Source organism: Canis lupus, chromosome 13, assembly GCF_011100685.1.
Source record: "Canis lupus familiaris isolate Mischka breed German Shepherd chromosome 13, alternate assembly UU_Cfam_GSD_1.0, whole genome shotgun sequence".
Classification (NCBI taxonomy): domain Eukaryota; kingdom Metazoa; phylum Chordata; class Mammalia; order Carnivora; family Canidae; genus Canis; species Canis lupus.
The window spans coordinates 48,940,143-48,962,593 of record NC_049234.1 but is presented as its reverse complement, the minus strand read 5'-3'; the positions used below and the strand labels follow the sequence as shown (position 1 = coordinate 48,962,593).

Here is a 22,451-nt window from a genome sequence, read left to right as displayed (position 1 = left end):
GCGCGGCGGCGATGGCGGCGCTGGGCCCGAGCGCCCGGAAACGCAACGGCCGGCGGGCGCGCGGCCACGGCGCCCCCTGGCGGCCGGCGCGCCCCGCCCCACCGAGGAGCCCGAGGACGCCCGCAACGCTCCTTCCGTGGGCCCGAGTCGTGGGCCGGCGGCGCAGCGCAGGCTTGAGACGCTGCCCAGGCCTTGGTCCCCGCGACGGATAAGCGTCCCCCGCCAGGTGCAAGCCGGCTGACCGCCAGGTGGGCTGACCACGCCAGGTGGGCTGACCACGCCGGGTGCACGCCGGCTGACCACGAAAAGTCCAATCCGAAAGTCACGTTTCTTTGCAACTTTCCCCGACAATCGCCCAATAAAACTGTTGCTGCCACACCCATCTCCCTGTAAAGCTGTGTAGGCACTTAGACTTATTTATTTTAAAGACTTTATGTATTTATTCAGGAGAGACGCAGAGGCAGAGACACAGAGGGAGAAGCAGGCTCCATGCAAGGAGCCCAACGTGGGACTCAATCCTGGGTCTCCAGGGTCACACCCTGGGCCAAACGCAGGCGCTAAACCGCTGAGCCACCCACCCGGGCTACCCGACACTTAGATTTATTATACTCATTCCATCATGAGCATCATATTAAATTTTGATTGCATGAGTTGTAGTTTTATTCCATCAAAACATAATTGGAACTCCTGGGTGGCTCAGTGGTTGAGTGCCTTTGGCTCAGGTCGTGATCCCCAGGTCCTGGGATCCCCGCAGGGAGCCTGCTTCTTCCTCTGCCTATGTCTCTGCCTCTCTCTGTATGTCTTATGGATAAATAAATAAATAATCCTTAAGAAAAAAAAAAAAAAAGTAGCACCAACATAGTTGTATGTCTCTCCCTGCCTCCCCCAACTGTGAATTTTTTGAATCAGAGATTATTCAAATAATCAGAGATTATTATATTCAGCTATGTTTCTCTAGCACCTACCACAATTAACATTTTGTGAAGGGAATTAAATTGAAATAAACTGGTTGTAGAGAGCTTGCTCCCCTAAAGAAATCACATAGGTCAAATCCTACAATTCCATGTTTACCCTGAAGATTTCTGGATAATTGGAGAGGAGCTTGATTCCTTTCCGTTCACTACTCTCCCAAATAGGCCCTACAGTCAGAAAAGGCACCTCATTTTTATATGTCATGTAACTTCTCTGTGGGTTGTGAATAACTTTGTGCCCATTCATATACTGCTAACGTTTCCATTGCGTGTACCTGTCTGTTTTCCTACATGTCCTAATGAGTTGTTTTATGGAATTTCTAAGAACAGTGACTTAGGCACCGTAGATGGCTTTCATAGTCTTGTTGTATATATACAACATATACATATATTGTATATGTTCAATATACAATAAACCCATTTTTTTGCTGAAAAACAAACATCTCTTTTGGAAATAGGGAGGCATAAATAAGTTAATAATATAGCTATTTTGCTGTGCAACAGCCATTCCAGTCCAGAAGACTCCTTCCTTGGCATCCCTTTGCCCCCCAAACACAGTACTTTGAAATATAAAAATCAAAATCAAAGAAATTAAAAAAGGTGAGTGAAACACTGATGTTACGGGCTGTTTTGCTCCAGGGGACATGAAAGACCAGAGTCAGTCTCACTGCTGGACTCCAGGGCCTCAGGTCAAGGTCACTGCACACATATACATATCTCTTAGAGGGCTCCCATTTAGCCCACCACACTCCCTTTATTCCTAACATTTAGTGTGGGTGCTCAGGAGAACAGAACGATCATGCGTATGTGATGGAATCACTGTAAAAGCCCTGAACGACAGGATCCAGATTTCCAGATTGGTGAACACATCATGCATCAAAGTGTTGGGAAGGATGGCATGTCTGGAAGGCTTTGGAAGTTCCATGCCCCTTCCCCCTTCCTTGCCCTGTGCATCTCTTCTACTTGGCTGTTCCTGAGTTATATCCTTTATAATAAGCTGGTAGTAGTAAGTAAAGTGTCTTTCTGAGTTCTGTAAATCATTCTAAAAATCATCTAACCCGAGAGAGGTCATGGTCCATCAGAAGTACAGGAGGCCAGGGACTTGTGAATTGCATCTGAAGTAGGAACAGTCTTATAGAGTCTTTTTTCTTTTTTTTAAGATTTGTTTATTTAAAAAAAAAAAAAAGATTTGTTTATTTCAGAGAGTGCACAGGTGGGGGAGGGGCAGAGGAAGAGCATCTTCAAGTCCCCATCCCCCACTTGATCCCAGGACCCATGAGATCTTTACCTGAGTAGAAACCAAGAGTCAGTCGCCCAACCAACTGAACCATGTAGGCACCCATTCTTGTACAGTCTTAACTTGTGGAATCTGCAGTAACTCTGGGTGGTTAGAGTCAGAACTCAGTTGAATTCTGGAACACTTGGAAAAGTGGCTTTGGAAAAGATACTGTATTTGGTGTCAGGAGGCAAAAAACCTTTCATCTGATGTCAAAAGTGTTGTGAATAAAAATAACTCACAGGAAACAACTAGGTATGTACAGATAATGTTTAGGAGAAACTTAACAGAGATAAATTGAGGTGTCTTCAGGTTTCTTCTCTGTATTTTCAAAACATATTCAGTATATCTGGATATCATTAACTCTTCCGTGACTATAGATTATCCCATTTATCTGTGAGTATTGATTATCCCATTTCCCCTGTTACACTATGAGCTCCTTATACTACACAGATCTTTGTCCTCAAAACCAAGCAGAGTGACTGGCCCTTAATAAAAGATCAGGAAGTGTGAATTGAATTGAACAGAACTGAATGAAGTGGATCTTCTGACACCGAGTCCAATATAACACAGTTGCCTCCCTTCAGTGCCTGGCCCAGAGATAGGACTAAAATGTCAGCATGAATTCACGTCCTTTTATTTAAGCAGCAGGGACTCAGTTTCCCTATTACCACAGGTGTGTGGTTTGGCTGGCAACCTGATTTTTACTGGCAGATAAGGATAATGGTTACAGTAGTTCCCGTCTGTCTGGAGCCTTGCAGTGGAGCCTTTGAAGTGACTTGGCTACAAAAAATACTCAAGCTTTGTAAGTAATCAGATGTTATGAGAAGCTATTCTTTAGCAGCAGAGACACTAGAAAATTATTTCCAAGAAAGTGTCCTTTTAAAAGCACAATGCTAAATCATTTTAATGACATAGCAGTTTCTTTTGTGCATCCTCAAAGACATCAGAACTTTTCATTGCATAATGCTACTGCAAGGGATTATGCCCTTTAATCAGCATTTGGAGTCAGTAAGAATAGAGATAAGATAGGGGCTCTGTATGAATGAAAAGACTGAAAAAAGAAAAAGAAAAGACTGATAAATACTAATATATATTTTTAAAAACTTTTTTTTTGCACATGAAAATTTCTATGGTCAGAAGACAAAGGATAGCTGGGAAAAATACAACTATTATCATAGACCTAATATATAAAAAACTCCTGTAACTCAGCAGTATAATGACTAGCATATATTAGAACATAGTAAGAAAATAATTTTGTTTTTAAAAGATTATTTATTTATTTATTCATAGTGACAATAGCTAGAGAGAGAGAGGCAAAGACACAGGCAGAGGGAGAAGCAGGCTCCATGCAAGGAGCCTGACGTGGGACTCGATCCCGGGTCTCCAAGATCACACCCTGGGCTGCAGGTGGTGCTAAACCGCTGCGCCACCAGGGCTGCCCAAGAAAATAATTTTAAAATGAGCAAAGGTATGAATATGTAATTCATCCCATGGCTCTTTACCAGCATAAACAGGGACTCAAACTCACTGAAAATAAGAGGCATGTAAATGAAAACTAATGGAGGTGTGAAGGATGAGGAGGTAGTCAAGTAAAAGGTAGAAAAAGACAATAAGCAAAGATTTGAATAAATTAATATTAGTCATTATGTATTGAGTATATGTTAGGTTATATTCTAAGTGCTGTGCATGCTTTATAGCATTTGATCACCATAATAACCCTATGAAATAGGAGGTTTTGATATCTCCATTATACTGATGAGATCAATTTGCCAAGAGTCACAAAGTAAGTGATAAGAGTGTTGGCTTCAAGTCTGGAAGTTAAAATAATTCTATCAAGGGAAGGAACTCCATAGGACGATGGTCAAAAAAGAGGATATTCAGATGATGATCAATTAAACTTTTGGAGGAATAGAGTTGCCAGGGTCCCGAAAGATTAATTAGACCAGCCTCCCACATAAACCCAGATTTCTGTGCAATCTCTCTAACAGATGGCCACCCCAGCTACCCTGTAGCTACTTCCAACAACAAGAGAACTCACTGCTTTTCAAAGCAGCTCATTGCATTGCTAAAAGTTTTGTTGGAAAAATTCTTTATATGAAGCCAAAATCTGTTTTTCCTTGAGCATGAGCAATTTTTTCTGAGCAATTAAAAGAAAGTGAATCTTCTCCCTTATATATATAATGACCCTTCAGAATGCCCCAGATCCTTCAACCTTTGCTCACCTGACATGGTCTCCAAACCTATAACTTAACTAATGTCTGGAGTAGAAACACTCTAGTTTCTCTGTTTTCTTATCAAATTTATACCCAGAAATTATTGTATCAGATTAGGGCCGAGGACTGGGATATATTTGTTTCTGTTGATATATCTAGCATAGCACATTCAATGTGTATCAACACAATCTAGTATCACATTAGCCTTTTTATAACTGAGTCACATATTCACCAGTAAAGAACCATACACAAGCTTCTTTCTATGATTGATTCAATATTTAATACCTATATTTACTTATATTATCTTGAAGGCAAATATGAGTCTTTGGAGCAGAGATCAAAATTATTATTACTTACATCAATAACTATGGGTTCCCTTACCCCTCTCCCCCCAGAGAGATAAGATGAAAGCCAGATGTTACCCAATATGTCTGGGTTCTACACTGCGGGAGAGTAAGCATCTCTAAATTAAGGATTTGAGAGTTTTTTTTTTTTTTTAAGATTTTATTTATTTATTCATGTGAGAGGCAGAGACACAGGCAGAGGGAGAAGCAGACCCCATGCAGGGAGCCCAATGTGAGACTCGATCCTGGGACTCCAGGATCACGCCTGGGCAGAAGGCAGGCGCTAAACCACTGAGCCACCCAGGGATCCCCCAAGATTTGAGAGTTTATATATGACAGGGACAGCTCTCACCCTTCCCCTCCGAGAAAGGGACAGAAATGTTTGCTGCCTGTGGTATACTCATTCTCCTTGGAAAGGAAAGGGAAAGGTCCTGGGTTCTTACCTTTGGGAATGTAAATATGTTTGACCTTTGAACCACATGGAGAGTTGCGGTGTGCATCCCCTGCACAGTTGAAAATCCACATATAATTTTTGACTGCCTTAATACTAGTAGCCTACCGTTGACAAGAAGCCTTACTGATAACATAAAATCTATTAACACATATTTTGCATGTTATATGTATTATATATTGTATTCTTACAACAAAATTAGCTAGAGAAAATATTAAGAAAATTGTAAGAGAAAATACATTTACAGTGCATTTACAGTACAGTATTGAATAAATATCTGCATGTAAGTCAACCTGCATAGTTCAAATCCATATTGTCCAAGGATGAACTGTGAATGTCTCCAGGAGAGAAGACAAGCCTCTCCTGGTCTATACCTCCTAGATGTCCCCCTTGATTTCAGGTTGTGCCCCACTTTGAAAGGTAAATACATATGTCTAGGAGGTAAATCTCTCCATTCTCTCACTATATTTTAACTTCATAGCCATAGGCATATTTTAACTTCTAAGGCTTGCTCTTTAATCCAGGTTCTTGGTGAAACTTGCTCAGGAGTCCTAACTCTGCAGAAACATGAAAGTACCTACTTGCTGACTTGGCTGCATTTGCATCTTTTCCCTAGGCTCACACTGGCTCTCTCATCCTCTCTCAGAACTTACACAAGTTCTAGAGATTCAGCCTGTGTCTTGGTCGACATGTATTTGGCTATAAGTACCAGAATGCCTGACTAATAATTGGTTAAGTAATCAAAGCATTTCGTGGTCTCACTTGACAAGATACCTGACAGTAGCAGGTTCTAGTTTGGTGTGCAGTTCAGCGATGCCATCAAGGATCTGATCACTTCTCATCCAACCACATTCTCTCTTCTCAGTGGATGGCTTTTAGCCTCAGGCCTTTTGCCTCATTGTGGAATGGCTGCCACAACTAAGAAAGAGGTCTGCAAGCAAAACACCCAAATACAAGAAGTGAGAGGAGAGGAGTAGGATTGCATGATGTGGAAAAAAAAAAAAAAAAAAAGAGATTTTTGCCTCAAAGGCCTCTTTCTCATCAGGGAGAAAAATGTCGCCCAGAGTCCGCTAATAGAGTTCCCCTGGTTGGCCAGAACCGGGTTCCATGTCCATCTCAAGAGTAAAGAAGGCCTGAATCAGTTATGATTCATTCCCAAACCAAATTAGTGTTTTATTAGTGGTGTAACGGATTGTTAAAAGTGATCCAGGAATTTTTGGAGAGCTTATGTCTTCATCTCAAATCAAGAGAGATTTCATCCTGCCAGTGAAAGCTTTTCTGACCACAAGGGAGATGTGATCCTGGCATTAGTAGCTGCTTCTAGAAGCTTTGCCTACAGTGTCTTCCTTTAGCCTTTCCAAACAATTTTTGTCAGCCTCCTATAACCTGGTTGTAAGGCCCCTTCTGTTTAAATAACCTAAAGGGATGTCTGTGGTCTAGTAACTAAACCTTAACAGGAAAGGGGCCTGTCTAGAAATGTCTACAGGAAGGAAAGTTGCAGATAGTCCCAGTAGCAGGGCAGAGGAGGAGTTTGTTAAAGTTTTGTTTACATCTGGGAACTAGATATTTTAATTACCAACCATGGAATTATTCTACTTCAGAGACACCAAAAAAGTCATGGGTTATACTGGAGTTATTTCTAGGGGCGAGAGGAAGAGCTGCATGTGAGGAAATAAAATTTATGCTTTGAGCCATTCTGAGCCAACCATATGTACCATCTAAACTTCGAACATATACTTTGGCTTCTTTTTCCTTTCTCAGGGTTAGGGAAAACCATCTGAAGAGGAAGATTCTGATACACAGACCCTGCCTCACCTCGTTCTTCCTAACTCCTTGAAATTGGATGTTAACAAACAGAAGTTTCAGACATATCCTCTACAGAGACTTAAAGGCCTCTGAAAGATGGTGCAGATGTATAAAAATGTTCAAGAAGAGTTGGAGAAATCGATGGATGCCAAATACGTAGTGGGATATTATAAGAAGCTGGTGGTATTTCAAGAAATACCCTTAATTTTCCAGTTGATGCAATGTGAAGTCAAAATCAGTCATGCTCCCCACGCTAGCACTCAGTGCATGAGGTTTCACTAGAAAGACCAAATCAGGGGCTGGATGCTCTATGAGTCTGATCCAATACAGCAATTAGTTTTGCTGTGTAGAGCTCCCATTGCACCCTATGCTTTTTTTCATAGCATTTAATATTCTGTATTGTAATTCATTTTTAAATTTATTTAGCAGGATTGTGAACTTAACTCACACCTCATCTCCAAAATACAGAGAAGTTGTAGTCCCTTTGTTAATGAATCCAGCCTTCTTCCTCCATCCTCACCTGCTGATGAGGAATAAAAACAATGAGCATTTATATCCTTCCTGATTTAAATTTAATCTGATCCAATAATTTAAACACTCCCTTTAAAAGGTGATATTAGTCTGTTTTAGAGAATAAGTTTAGTTTGTTAGATTTCTCACCCTTTAAGTTCCAAGATGCTAACTGCATCTATGCATATGGGGAGATGTAGAGTTGCCTGACCTTGTGGCTGAGGGGAAGACTGTGGTCCTTGGGAACCTCTTCTACTCTTGTCCACTTGGTTGCTCTTTGCATTGTATAGGTGACTCTAAAGTTAAATCTCATGACTTTTCTCTGCCTGGCTGTACTGGCCCTACTTGGGTTGACATGAGGCAACCTGCAATGAGGTCTTGTCTCAGAGTCTCAGACAGGGAAAGAGGGAGAAGGATCTCTTTTTGCCCTTGATGCCTGCCCCAGTTCCATACTACATACTCGGGACAGGTGTCTGACTGCTGTGTTTCTGTCTTACTCTCTTCATCCCAGAATTCTGGGGCTGAAGAGGAATGGCTTCATCCTCACTTCCTTGGTAACACACTCTCCTTCTACCACAGGGTAGTTAGAGCTCCTCAACTGGGTGTCTTCTCAAGGAAAGAAATGTAATCTGAACCAAGTCATTCAGACCTGGTTTCTAATGGATGTGGAATGAAGCTTAATAAAAGATTTTAGGCAATCCCTCCCGATTCAATAACCTATCTTTTGAGGCTATTGTTCAGCTGCACAATCTTATTTGAAGGTCAAAAGCTGAATATTAATTTGATCTTTCTCTTCGTATTATGTAAATTGTTTAAAAGAGTGCCTAGCACCCAGTAAGCAATCAGTGTTCTCATTCTATAACAAATCTCTTAAAATCCTTCTGAGATTGGTTGGTATCTTGTGTAAACCAGGAAAAATATGTGCTAGGAAAAGCAAAAGAGAAAAATCATGCTGATAATTTCTATGATATTTACCTTATTAACTAACATATACATTTTACCATATTTAAAATTATCAACCAGTATATGCTTATAGAGGAATTCAAACAATATAGTTGTGAAAAGTTCCCAACAAACTTCTAATATTTTCCTTGACCTGGCCCTTGTTTTACTCTTTTCCCTAAAGATCATGACTGTAAGCTGTCTGGTTGAATCTTTTTTACATTTTCCGTATTACACTATGGGCATTTTGAGCTTGTCTCTATAACACCAGACATCACCAGTAAATGCTTGATGAATGAATAAATAATTGAATAATGAATTATCAATAATATAGATTACATAAAATATCTTTAAGAAAAAATTTACTGTTACATAAATTTGTAAAGATGCTTAGTCATTTTTTTGAGCTTTCTTGATAGGATTACATCTAATTAAAATAGAACATAGCTTAATTTACTTACAGTGTTCTTTTAAATGCATCCTCATGCTTATTTTACTGAATAATGAAGATTGGATGATGACAAGACATTTTATCAAGGCTTTTGTGCTTTTATGTGAATATTTGATACCATAGCAATAATGTCCAAAGCTTTCATGCTTATTTTATTTTTGATGTGTCCTAGAGTATAGCCAATACAGCCTCTGCTATCTAATGTGTTAAGGTAAAATGGAATGTGCTGGTGATTAATCTATTGGAGTCATTGGTGTTTTAAAAGGCAGTGATATGATTCTTAAATTAAAAAAGAAATAATTTTGGCAGTCTGATTAAAATAGGGAAGAGACATAGCAATCTGATGAACAGATTATTTGTGCATGAATAAGAAACAAGACACAGTTTATGCTTTATTTCCAGAAATGATAATGGGGTTCTTCCCCAGGTCATTTTGGAGGATTCCAAACCAATTTCTTGGAAGACCAGTTGAGGATAGAAGCCCTTCTTCCCTGCTGTGTCCCACATGGGTAGATGGCAGACATCTATGTCCTTGCATTGTCATGGAAGCACATGTGAAGATAGATGGACCTGGGATGGAATTGTTTCATCATTTCTTAGCAGCATGGCCTTAGGAAAACTGTTTGACCTCACTAAGTGAGCTTGTTATAAGAATTAAACTAACACATTCCAACCGTAGTGTTTCACACAGTGTGCTCAAAGTTAACTACAAACTACTGGCCATCTAGAAAATAGGGCTCTCTTTCTAACCAAGATGTGTTTGGGTTGCCACTGCAAGGAGCAAACTTCCACTTTCTGCATCCACATCTATAGTTATATGAACCCGTACCTGTCTCCTCCCCATCTCAGAGTAGGAAGGCTATGTGGTAGCAGCGGTGGAAGCCGTGGATTGCTGCTGTAGTGATGTGATCTTGAAGCTGAAAGTCATTGGTGGCCCTCTGACTTCTGGCCCCCTGAACCTTCCATTGTTTATAAGCACATAATTTCATGAATTAAATTCCTTTCTTTTTGAAATACCTGGAATGTATTTTTATTTCCTGCACTGAATTCTGATGGGTATACAAACTCAAGATCACTTTAATAAAGTCCCAGCTTTGAACCAGCTGGGTTCCTATCTGGGACATTATTCTTCCTTTCTTCATAATCAAGCTTCTGCAAAGAGTAGTCCTTCTATATTGTAAACCTGTCCTTTATCTCCTATTTGTACTCAATTCTACCACAATCAGGCTTCCTCTCTGCTACTAAAGTACTGAAATGCTTTGACCAAGGTCAGCAATGACCTACCAAATGCCAAATTGAGTAGATTTTTTTTCAGTCCTTGTCTTATTAACCATCATTAGACACTACCCTATTGGACACAGTTGATCATAACTTTCTTTCTGAAAATTGTTCCTCTCTTGATTCTTGTGACACACATCTCTTGACCTTCCCTCACCACTTTGGTCAGCTTCTATTGTGAGCTCCTTTTCTTTCCTAATCCCATTAAATGTTGGTGTTTCCTAGGGTTCTGGCCTCAGGACTCTTCCCTTTTTGCTCACTACACTGGGGTTCTGTGAATTCAGCTATTATTCCCATGGTAATGACTCAAATCTCCACCTCTCCTCTGTGTATAATCCCTGCATGTTCTGGGCACTGTAGACAACCCCCTCTCCCTCTGCCTCCAGACACACTGAATTTTGAAAACACCTTGCCTGAGGCTTTCATTCTCCCATGACTTTATTATATGGCTTCCCCTCATCATTGTTATATTTTTCTTCTATTTAATTTTCCTGAAATATAAACACATTTGCTTGTTAGACAATGGTTTCTTAGATACAACACCAAAAACACAAGTAACAAAAGAAAAAAAAAGATGAATTAAATTGTATTAAAAGAAGATATTTTGTGTTATGAACAACATCACCAATGAAGTGAAAAAACAACCTGAAGAATGGGAGAAAAATTTTGCATATAATATATCTGATATGGGACTTACATTCAAGATTTGTAAAGAACCGTTATGACTTAAAAAGATAAACTAAACTAAAAATAGGCAAAAGTTTGGGATAGATATTTCTCTAAGAAGATATACAAATGGCCAGTAAGTACCTCAAAAAGATGCTCAACATCATTATTTATCAGGAATGGACAAACATCCATATGGACATATAATGAAATACAACCTCATATTCACCAGGATGGGTATAATCCAAAAGACAGATAATAAATGTTGACAGGGACATGAAAAAATTGGAACCTCATACATTGCTGGTGGGAATGTAAAACAGTTTAGTTGCTTTGGAAAACAGTTTGATAGTTCCTCAAAAGGTTACACATAGAGTATGAATCAAAATTACACTAGTGGGTATAAAAACACTAATTCAAAGGGATACATGCACTGCTATGTTTATAGCAGCATTATCTATGGAAGCAGCCCAAGTATCTACTGATAGAAGAATGGATAAAGAAAATGTGTTATATAAGTACAATGGGATATTTTTCAGCCATAAAAAAGAAAAAATCTTGCCATTTGCAATGACATGGATAGAGCTACAGAGTATAATGCTAAGCGAAATAACTCAGTCAGAGAAAGACATAAACCATATGATTTCACTTATATGTGGAATTTAAGAAACAATTCAAACAAGCAAAGGGAAAATAATAAAAGAGAGGCAAATCAAGAAACAGACTCTAAGTTGTAGATGACAAACTGATGGTTACCAGAGGGGAGACAGGCAAAGACCCTCCTCTCAGTGGGGAATGTGGGTGGGAGATAGAAAATAAATGAATAAACAAGTAAGTGAATAGTTTAACTTCAGGTTTTACAGGTAACTAAGAAAATGAGATGGGGTAATGTGACAGGGAATAATGGGCAGAGGAGAGCTGGCCGGGAAGGCCTGTCTGAGGAGTGGCATATGAGCTGAAACCTGAATGTCAAGGAAGCAGGCTTATAAAGATCTGGGGTTGGAGTGTTTTAGGGAAAAGAAAAGTTTAGTTTAAGCGGCTCATGGAACAGTAAAAAAAGTGTGACTAGAGTACAGGAAATGAGAGAGAGAGAGAGGAAGGAGACGAGTTCAGAGGGGTAGCTGGGAATCCAGACTACACAGGGCCTTATAGACCATTCAAGGAGTTTGAATTTTACTGAGAGCACAGGAGCTGTTGAAAAGTGTAGCAGATTGAATTCTCCAAAGACAGCTGCCCCAGTATAAATCTCATTCACACATTCCTCTTATAAAGTGACTGCAACTCTCCCATTGCGAGGTGGGGTTTATGTCACCTCAACTTGAGTCTAGCATGGGGTTTACCACTTTTCTGACCAATAGAGTATGATAGGAGTGAAAGCATGTAGGTTGTAAAAAATAGTTTTACTCTGTCTCTTTGTCTCTCTCTCTCTCTCTCTGGACATTTTCCCTTGGAACCTAGCTACCATACTGTGATGAAATGCAAACTCGTTTTCACAGAGAGATCACCTGGAAGGGTTCCTGTGGACAGGTACTGAGGTTCCCAGCCAATAGCACCAGCCACCCAGTCAAATGAGAGGGCGAGTCCTCAAATGATTCCAGCTCCAACCTCTGAGTGCAGCAGCTAAACTTCCAAACATCATGGAGCAGAGACAAGTCATCTCTGCTGTGCTCTGTCTGAATTCCTCACAGAATTCACGAGCATAAAAAAGTGTTTTTTCCCCAACAGTCAGGTTGTTACATAGCTATCGCAACTGGGATAAAAGGTACAAGTGAGGAAATCTGTGTGATTTGTTCACGTTTTAAAATGTAATTTAGGTTTCTGTGAGTAGAATGAATTATACAGAGTAGAAGCAAAAAAACTTATGAAGAAAGACTCCCTAAATGTATCCCAGCTAGAATCAGTTACTTCGTCTCCACCTACTTCTAGCATGTCACCTATGCATGTATTTTATTCATTGGCCTACATCTCCCTCAAGGACCTGAAAGTTTAGTAGTTTTTCTCTTTAGGAAAGCTAAAGTAATTTTTGTTGGAAAATCCTGAAATATTTCCTAATGGAAAGAAATATTAAAATAGTTGCCTTCTTAGTCTTGTTTGGAGTATAGAAGGAACATAGGCTTTACAAAGCAGGGAGAACATCAAATTAATAAAAAATCAACTTCTTAATCTTCTAGATTGTTTGAATTAAGATATTTTACTTCCTGTGCCTCTCTATGGCTGATGGTGACAATAATGCTTATCTCACAGGTTACTAAAGGTTGATGAAACAACATTAGCAAGTTATTAGAGACTTTTAATAGTGGATAATGGCTTACCAGTCAAAGACCTTGTGAAACTCCCTCTAGCCTGAAATAATATGTGCATGTGTGGAGCGAAGTAGGGTGGGTAGTGGGAAAAAGGAACGGATCCTTTTTATGTGTTGTCATTTTCTTGGACCAATTATGTTGCTCTATTTCATCCATTCACTCAGGAGAGCTGAGTTTGATTTCTCAACCATTGCCAAGAAATACATGATTGATTCATTTCTTCTTAAAATCGAGTGCTTATCAGCATTGTGCTAAACATTTTACAAATGTTATTTGATTTAATCCTTACAATGAACTTGTGAGAGGAGTACTACTATTTCCATTTTACAAATAAAGCATACTGAGGCAAGAAGAGGCTAACTCACTCGAACACGATCATATAACCAAACAGAGCCAGGATTTGAGCCCAATTCTCTCAGGCTTCAGGATCTGAGCCCTTAGTTCAATGCTATACTATCATTGATCTTCATGGATGTTGTCCAACGGGTAGGTGGCAGTAACTCAATGACATCTGTCCCATTTCCTTTACAAAATCTTCCTTGCCTGGACTTTATCAGACTATAGATGTATCTAGCTCCTCTGAATTATTACAACACTTACTGTCTGTATCATTCACTTGGCATCTGTCACTTATTGTCTTATACAGTGTTTTTGATTTTGTGTATATATGTGTTTTATCTGCTTCAGCTGGGGATCTTTGATTGCAAGCTATAGAAACTAACAGGAGTGCTCCCTACCATGTCCTGCCCTCAATACGGGAAGAATATTGGCTGATTCGCAGAATCAAAGGAAAACAGAACCACCTTAACCTTGGGAGAAAGAAAAACCAGAACTCTGGGGATTTTTAGAAATGTTTATATATGGCCTCTTTGATATGACAATTGGAACATTTAACTCCAAGGGCCTTCCTTCTACCCAGGTGTCATTCTCAAGATTCAGATTCCTGGCAGAGACAGAATCTGGTTGAACCAAGTACAGTCATCTGCGTAATCCTTCTAGAGCACAGCGACTGTGATGGATAGTGACCAAGATCCAGATGATTCTACCGTAATATGGAATGAGCAATAGTTGAATTTGTTTCTAAAGTATCTTGTTAAATTGTTTACCCCCTGATGAAGAGTAATAGGATTTTTCAAGCAGAGGGATCTGGAGAAGAAGCAGAGAAATGACCATTCTTATTAGGATGGAGAGGCACATCATTTCAGTCTTCATTAGTAACTGAGTATTGATTATACTCTCATTAACTGTCCCCCCCCTTCTATTTACAGACCTGTTCACTGTGATGAATTTTATGGTTTGGTCAATCTTACATCAGACTATACCTACCTCCTGAATAAACAAATATGGAAATGAATTATTATGAACACAAGTTGGAAGTAGTACATTCATAGCTATAGTTAATTCAAAGTAAATTTGGTTTATAAAATTCCAAGTTATAATAAGTAAATTTTAATACATACCACTTAAAGATTTTTTCAAATTAAATTTCATGACCTACAAACTTTCTTATGAAATCACATAATGTTTTGGATTAAATGTTGTATTATTCCACTTAGAAATCCTTTTAGAAAGTTCTCTTTCTCTAAGTGCTATAATATCGACTGGTCAGTGTTGAGCTCAAAGTAGTTGCAGAGAATCAATATTGGCTTAGTTACAACTTGGCAAAGCCTGGGAGGTAACCGAATTAGAGCTATTGGACTAGAAAAACCATTCAAAGATAAAAGCCTTTAAAAAAATTATGGCAAATGCAAGACATGTTAAATTCTAACAAAATAATGTAAAATTTCTTCCACAAGAACTCTCAAGCCTTTTTGCACATATTGTTATTAAAAATCATCTGCAAAAGACAAAAGGATCATGATTGTGCTCAAGACCCCCAAATGTTAAATCACTTGCCTAGAGTCACACAGTAATTAGTGTGAAAGTTTGGGCAAGAATTTTTTCATCCTATGTTTGAGCTCTTATGCAATGAATGTTGAATAGAAAACTCTAATGATTAATAGTAACATACAGATGACCATTAAAGAAATTAAACCCAATCCCCCCAAATTGCAGATAATTGCACCTATACTTTCTACTCTTCTCTATATGTTATTTTTACATTTTTGCTATTCATGCACACATATCATTCTGTGATCTACATTTTTCTTTGATTCCTCAGTATAATCTTCCTATCTTTCTCCTCATTTTGGACACAAGAAACCAACCTAATACCTCTCACTTCAGAATGCTCATGTGGACATTTGCATATTAATCCAGTAAGACTTAGTTCATCCTCCCTTCCCAGACAAAGGCACATCTTCTGTTCTCTACTTAGCCCTAAAGTACTAAGTGGGCACATGACTTGAAAATTAATGTGCCAGTTCATCTAGTGCAAAAAGAATAACTTAATACTCCTCTTGGTTAGTAAAATCAAGGTTACAGAAACATTCATGAAATGAAATACTGGTCTTCTAATTGGCAATAGAATGTCTGCTACCACATTTCATCTTCTCATTTTAATTGCAAATGAATAGAGCCAGACTACTGATGTTTGAATATGTTTTTCTTTGCATATAGTGCTTCCAGAAAACAAACAAATCACTATTCTGTTATAAATCGCATACTCAGAGAGGTATGTGAAAATTCTAAAGTATAAATTGTGAATAGCAGGATGTTGAATTAGGATTACTGTACCTGGGAAAGTTCTGAGGTAGTATTTAATGATCAAATGCATTACTGAATATCATTTGGAATGGGTATGCTTTTCTTTTTTTAACTTAATGAAAAAGAGGAAACTTCTGGTACAGAGCATGCATGTAACAGCAATGGCTATCATTGATTGAGTGTAGTGCCAGGCACTGCGCTAAGTGCTTTCCGCATATTATTTTATTTAATTCTCATGAAGAAATGATAGAGTAGGCACCATTATTTTTATAGAAGAGGGAACAAACCTTAGAGAGATATGAAACTAGTAACAGGTAAATAGGGCTGGGACTTAAACTTTATGGGGCTGTCTGATTGCAAAGCTCATGCCCTTAACTGTTATGCATCTTATTTTGACAAATGAATGCATTTTATGAATGAAAGAATGAATAACGGTTATATTATAAGTAGGAATAGAAAGGTAATTAAATGCAAGTCACAGAATAACTGTGGCGTAACCAAGGAAGACATTGAATCATTTCACGTAACAAGAAAGTTGGGGAGATTTGGAGTTAAGCAGACTCTTGCTTTTTTTTTTCTTAGGATTTTATTTTATTTTTTAAAAAAGATTTTATTTATTTATTCATGAGAGACACACAGAAAGCCAGAGACACAGGCAGAGGGAGAAGCAGGCTCCATGCAGAAAGCCCAATGTGGGACTCGATCCCGGGTCTCCGGGATCATGCCCTGGGCTGAAGGTAAGTGCTAAACCACTGAGCCACCAGGCTGCCCTAGGGTTTTATTTATTTACTTATTTGCAAGAGAGAGAGACAGAGACAGAGAGACAGAGACAGAGAAAGAGAGTGAGGAGCAGTAGGGGCAGAGGGAGAGCAACAAATAGACTCCATGCCAAGCACAGAGCCCTATGCGGAGCTCGATCCCATGACCCTGAGATCATGACTTGAGCCCAAACCAACAGAGGCTCAACTGACTAAGCTACTGAGGCACCCCCAGATTCTTGCTTTTTGTGCTCTGTCATCTGAGTGTGTCAGCCATGCCTCTTCATGACTGTAGCTCTAATGATCTCATATCATGTCTTAGTATGTAAGACAGAAGAAGATGTAAAAGGAAAAATCCTGTATATCTTATACATTGCTTATCAAGGTAAAAATCTTTTAAAGGACTTCTTAGCAGATTTTCTCTTCTACTTCAGTGACCAGAACTGGGCATAACCTCTAAACCAAACATAGGCAAAGGAGAACAGGATTGTCATGGCTACCTTGGACCAGTGCAATGCTGGCTGCCCATTATAATCATCCAGGGGATTTGTAAAAAACCTAGGCCCCACCTTTGGAAATTCTTACTTATTTGTCTGGCATGGGGTATCAGTTTTAAACATTTCCCCAGTGATTTTAATAAAAAGCAAGTTGGGATCCAATGGTTTATGCCAATCTTGATTTTTTGCCTTTGTTTGGTATGTTCCTACCCTGTAAAAAGTAGAGCTCTGTTAGCAAGGACAAGTAGGAAGACCCCACAGCCCACAGTGGCTATCTGAGAAATTTACAGAAGTAGGTCTAGAAAACTCTCCTCCTGAAGAGAGCTTATGTGAATTCTATAGAAGGTATCGTTCATTTAGGTTGTTAAAAAATAAACCACAGGCCCCCAGATGGTGTCACAAACCAGCAAACCAAGACAGTATCTAAATTCAGTTTTAACACCCTTTATCCCCTTGTACCAGGGATATAAACTAACCAGCCAGGAATTTTCTGGTCAGCACTAAAAAGGAATCCATCATGTGGACCCTCTTTGGCCCCCAAAGGGAGATGAGGTAATCCACCTACTAAAACTCTTTTGTCCTCAAATGAAGGTAACTTCACATGAAATAATCCTTTTTTTTTCCCCATTTGTGACCTCCTTGACTTGCCTTTAAAAACCTTTCCCTTTCTGTAGCCCTTTAGAGCTCCCCCCACCACTTCTTAGATAGGATGCTGTATGATTCATGAATGATTTAATAAAGCTAATTAGATCTCTAAATTTACTTGATTTGATTTTGTTTAACAGGTCCTCCATGAATTAAATTCAACTTATCAAGCATTTGTTAAATTTATACTACTATATTTGCAAGACCCTATGTATTTAAAGTAAAAGCTGAGTAAAGCACAATTTTTCTATGTCTTGTGAGTCAATTTCCTTATAATTCCTTCACTCAGTATCTCAAATGGGTATTAATCTTCAACATCTAGTTAGTGAGCACTTAGGGCAAGGCGGTGTATTCGGCATTGAGTTCACTCACTGAACAAAGCAGGCAGTCTCTGCCCTAGTGGGACTGACATTTGAGAGTATGGTTGTGCTCTTTATATTGAAGAGAATAGTAAAGAAATATGAGTGACAGTTTCCTCCCTCCATGAATTAACAATTCAGGCTTTACCTATTCACTTTTTACTTTTTTTTTTTTTTTTTTTTACTTTTTACTTTTTAAGCTCTGTGTTTCTTAAGTACTTATATGTGGTAGATGGATACTTGTAAACAAAACGGTCTTGATCCTCGTCATAAAACTTGACTAAGCAGGGGAAACAAGATAGAAGAAGTAAAAAGACAGATAGATTTTAAATTACAGTAAATGCCATGAAGAAAAGAATAGGTTCTTCTCAGAGAATTACAGGGCAGTAATTTAAATTAAAGAAGATCAGGAAAGAAAAAAAAAAAAAGAAGATCAGGAAAGACTTTAAATAGAGGCAAGTATAAAATTCCAATTAGGGCACATCACTTCACTTTCTTAATTTCTTCTCCACTACTCTTTCCTCTAGCCAACTGGGCAACTATTTAACTTCTAGAAAGACCCACCATCTTGCATAGACAAGTTAAATTAATTGAGATGCTGATCTCAGAGAAGCTACTTTCTTAAGGTTGTTGGACAAGCAATTTGCTCATAGATGTATGGTTGCTTTGTCTTGCTTGCTGTATTTGTCATTGCCTTGAAGTAACTGCTTTCCCCATCTTTCTCATATTTTCTTTTTAAAAAGATTTTCGTTTATTTATTCATGAGAGACACAAGAGAGAGGCAGACACATAGGCAGAGAGAGAAGCAGGCTCCATGCAGGGAGCCTGACGTGGGACTTGATCCTGGGACTCTAGGACCATGCCTTGGGCCGAAGGCAGGCGCTCAACCACTGAGCCACCCAAGCATCCCTTTTTCATATTTTCTTCTCCTTCTTTCCATCTACCTCACTGCCATTTGACTGCTCCCCTGTCCTCTTAAAAGCGTGAATTAGTCCTAAATTGCACTCAGTACTATACTCGCTTAGGCATTTCGGTATTATAGCACAGTGTCACCAAATTTAGCAACCTGAGAACTCTTAAAACCATGGCCTTAGGGCAGCCTGGGTGGCTTAGCGGTTTGGCGCCACCTTTGGTCCAGGGCGGGATCCTGGAGACCCAGGATTGAGTCCCATGTCGGGCTCCCTGCATGGAGCCTGCTTCTCCCTCTGCCTGTGTCTCTGCCTCTCTCTCTCTCTCTCTCTGTGTCTATCATAAATAAATAAAAAAAAATTTAAAAAATAAAAATAAATAAATAAAACCATGGCCTTAATGTTAGCTTTCTCCCAAGGAAGAAAAGCACAAATAATCTTGGTTTGTTCAGCGGATATCCACGGTATAACTCTACATTGTAAAGCTTAGTAGTTCAAACTGTGGCCTACAGAGCGGCAGCATTGATGTTACTTGGGATCCTGTTAGAATAGCAGAATCTTATTTTGAGGGGAGTGGGTATTAGATGTAAGTAATGAACCACTAAATTCTACTCCTGAATTGAAAACAAAACCAATATTACACCACATGGTTACTAGAATTTAAATAAAAATTTGAAAGAAAAAAAGCAGAATCTCGGACCACACAAAACCTGTTGAGTCATATGTATATTAAAGTTTGAAAAGCAAAGATGCAGAGGATCCCAAAGCAGATGAACTCCAGGATTCATAATCTTACTTCCTGGACACCACTCTATTACATATTCAACCCGGTATTGATATTTTTACTTTCTCAGTTCTTTTTAACCTATAGTCATTCTTTAAATGATCATTTTCAGTATTTTATTTAGGAGTTCAGTGTTCCTTTCTGTCTCTCTCTTCTAACAAAGAGTAGTATAGATCTTTAAAGTCCAGAAAACTATGGCTGGTGGGAGTCATCCATGGCTTTTGCCTGCCAGTTGGAGATATTAGACAGTGTTTGGTCCTTAGATGTGATGTATTTTTGTATCTGTATCATTCCTGTTCATAGTAGAGAAAAAGAAAGTCCAGAACTTTGAGAGGGAGTTGGGTGTCATATGGAGTATCAATTCTGTTAATACTTGCCTTGGACCTTGATCAAGTCACTGGGTTTCCTTTGGCTCCAAATCGTTACCTTTAAATGTTCATGTTTTATTGTATATCAATAAAGATGGACAACATACAAATCTGATTTAAAGTTTTTAAGTTAAATGTTTGAACTGACAAAAGATTTATAAGGTATATATGTAAGGGATAAAGAATCATGATACAATAAAATCCACGTACCACTGCCCAGTTTAAGAACATTATGATATGCCTTTAGAATCCTAAGCGTACCTGCCAGATACCAATTCTTCCCTTCCTGTCCCTCAGTCATCTCTCCAGAATTTTGCCATTTTTCCCCTGCTTTTCTTCAATTTTACCGTATTTCTGACTAAGCAATATAGTGTTTAATTTTGAAGGCTTTTGAATTTTATATTAATAGAATTATATTGTATGCATTCTTCCATGACTCACTTTTTTCATCTGACATTATTTTCCTGGTGCTTATGTATACAGTTGTGTGGAGCTAAGATTCACTCATTTGCACTGCCACATTGGCATTTCATTGAATGAATATACTTTAATTCTACTGTTGATGGACATTTGGGTTGTTTGTAGTTTTTCTGCTACTACGAACAGTGTTGTTAAGGTGTCTGTTAAGACTGTACTAATGCCCAAGTAAGTGAGTTTCTTGATCGCAGTGATTCTCAATACTCACCGAGTACCAGAATCACTGGGTTGCTTTTAAATGATACAGGTGCCTAGGTTTCACACTGAATTGAAATGTAATATCTGGAGCTGGGGCCCAGACATCGGTATTTTACAAGCATACCATAGTAGTTAGGGGTGAGATCTATTGCTGTGGAGCACCAGTTTGAGAATGAAGTGCTGAGTCATAAGTTACACGCATCTTTAACTTTACTAGATAGTGTCAAATTGTTGAAGTGATTGTACTTTCCCATGGGAATAAAACCAAACTGAAACAATTGTGACTTTGACTGGGATTGGACTGAATTTTTCACTCCCGAGTATTTTAGGACTTACCTATCTTTCCAATATTTTTAGCTTAATTCCATTTTGTTCTGAGGGCAGACACTATATCATTTCTATTTTTTTAAAAAAATTATCAAGGCATACTTTAGGGTGCAGAATGTGGTCTATCTTGGTGAATGTTCCATATGACCTTGAGAAAAATGTGCATTCTGTTGTTGCCGAAGTGGTCTAAAGACGTCCATTATATCCAATTGATTGATGATGTTGAGTTCAGTTATGACTTTGTTTTTCTGCCGTTGGATCTGTCCATTTCTAATAGGGGTGGGTTTAAGTCTCCAACTTTAATAGTGGAGTCATCTATTTCTCCTTGCAGTTCTCTCACTTTTTGCCTCATGGATTTTAATGCTTTGTTGTTATATGTATACATGTCAAGGATTTTTAGGTCTTGTTGGAGAATTGACTTGTCATTATAAAATGCCCTTTATCCCTGATAACTTTCCTTACTCTGCAGTTTGCTGTCTGAAATTAATATATTTACTTCTGCTTTGATTAATGTTAGCATGATGTGTCTCTCATCTATTTACTTTTCAAATATTTTTTTAAAGTGTTTTTAAATTTATTCTTTAGAGAGAGAGCGAGCGAGCATGAATGGGAGGAGAGTCAGAGGGAGAGGGAGAAGCAGGCTCCCCACCAAGCAGGGAGCTTGACTCTGGGCTTGACCCCAGGACCCTGGGACCATGACCCAAACCTAAGATAGACACCTAACTGACTGAACCAACCAGGAACCTCTAATGATTTTAGGTAGTCTCTACACCCAACATGGGGCTTGAACTCACAACCCCAAGACCAAGAGTCACATGTTCCACCAACTGAGCCAGCCAGGTGCTTCTTTTGTCCACTTACTTTTAATCTATATATGTCTTTATATTTAAATTGGATTTCCTGTAGACAACACATATAGGCATACCTTGGGGACATTGCAGGTTTTGTTTCAGATCACTGTAATAAAACAAATATCACAATAAAGTGAGTCAAATGAATTTTTGGCTTCCCAGTGTATATAAAAGTGATGTTTATACTCTACTGTAGTTTTAAGTGTGCAATAACATTATGTCTAGAAAAATAATGTATATACCTTCAAGAATACTTTACTGCTAAAAGATGCTAACCATCATCTGAGCTTTCAGTGAGTTATAATCACTGATCATAGTTCACCATAACAAACACAATGAAAAAGATTGAAATATTCCTAAAGTTATTGTGACACAGAGACATGCCTTCATTCATTTCACTTATACATTAAGCATATATA

At 38.6% G+C, this 22,451-nt stretch overlaps 1 long non-coding RNA gene across 1 annotated transcript; it reads left to right on the top strand.

Annotated features, from left to right (window-relative positions):
- Positions 1-2,291: 2,291 nt before the first annotated feature.
- Positions 2,292-16,487, top strand: LOC111098623. The gene is made up of 3 exons (XR_005369033.1): positions 2,292-2,502; positions 12,370-12,438; positions 13,902-16,487. It is a non-coding gene; the product is annotated as an uncharacterized LOC111098623 (long non-coding RNA).
- Positions 16,488-22,451: the final 5,964 nt, after the last annotated feature.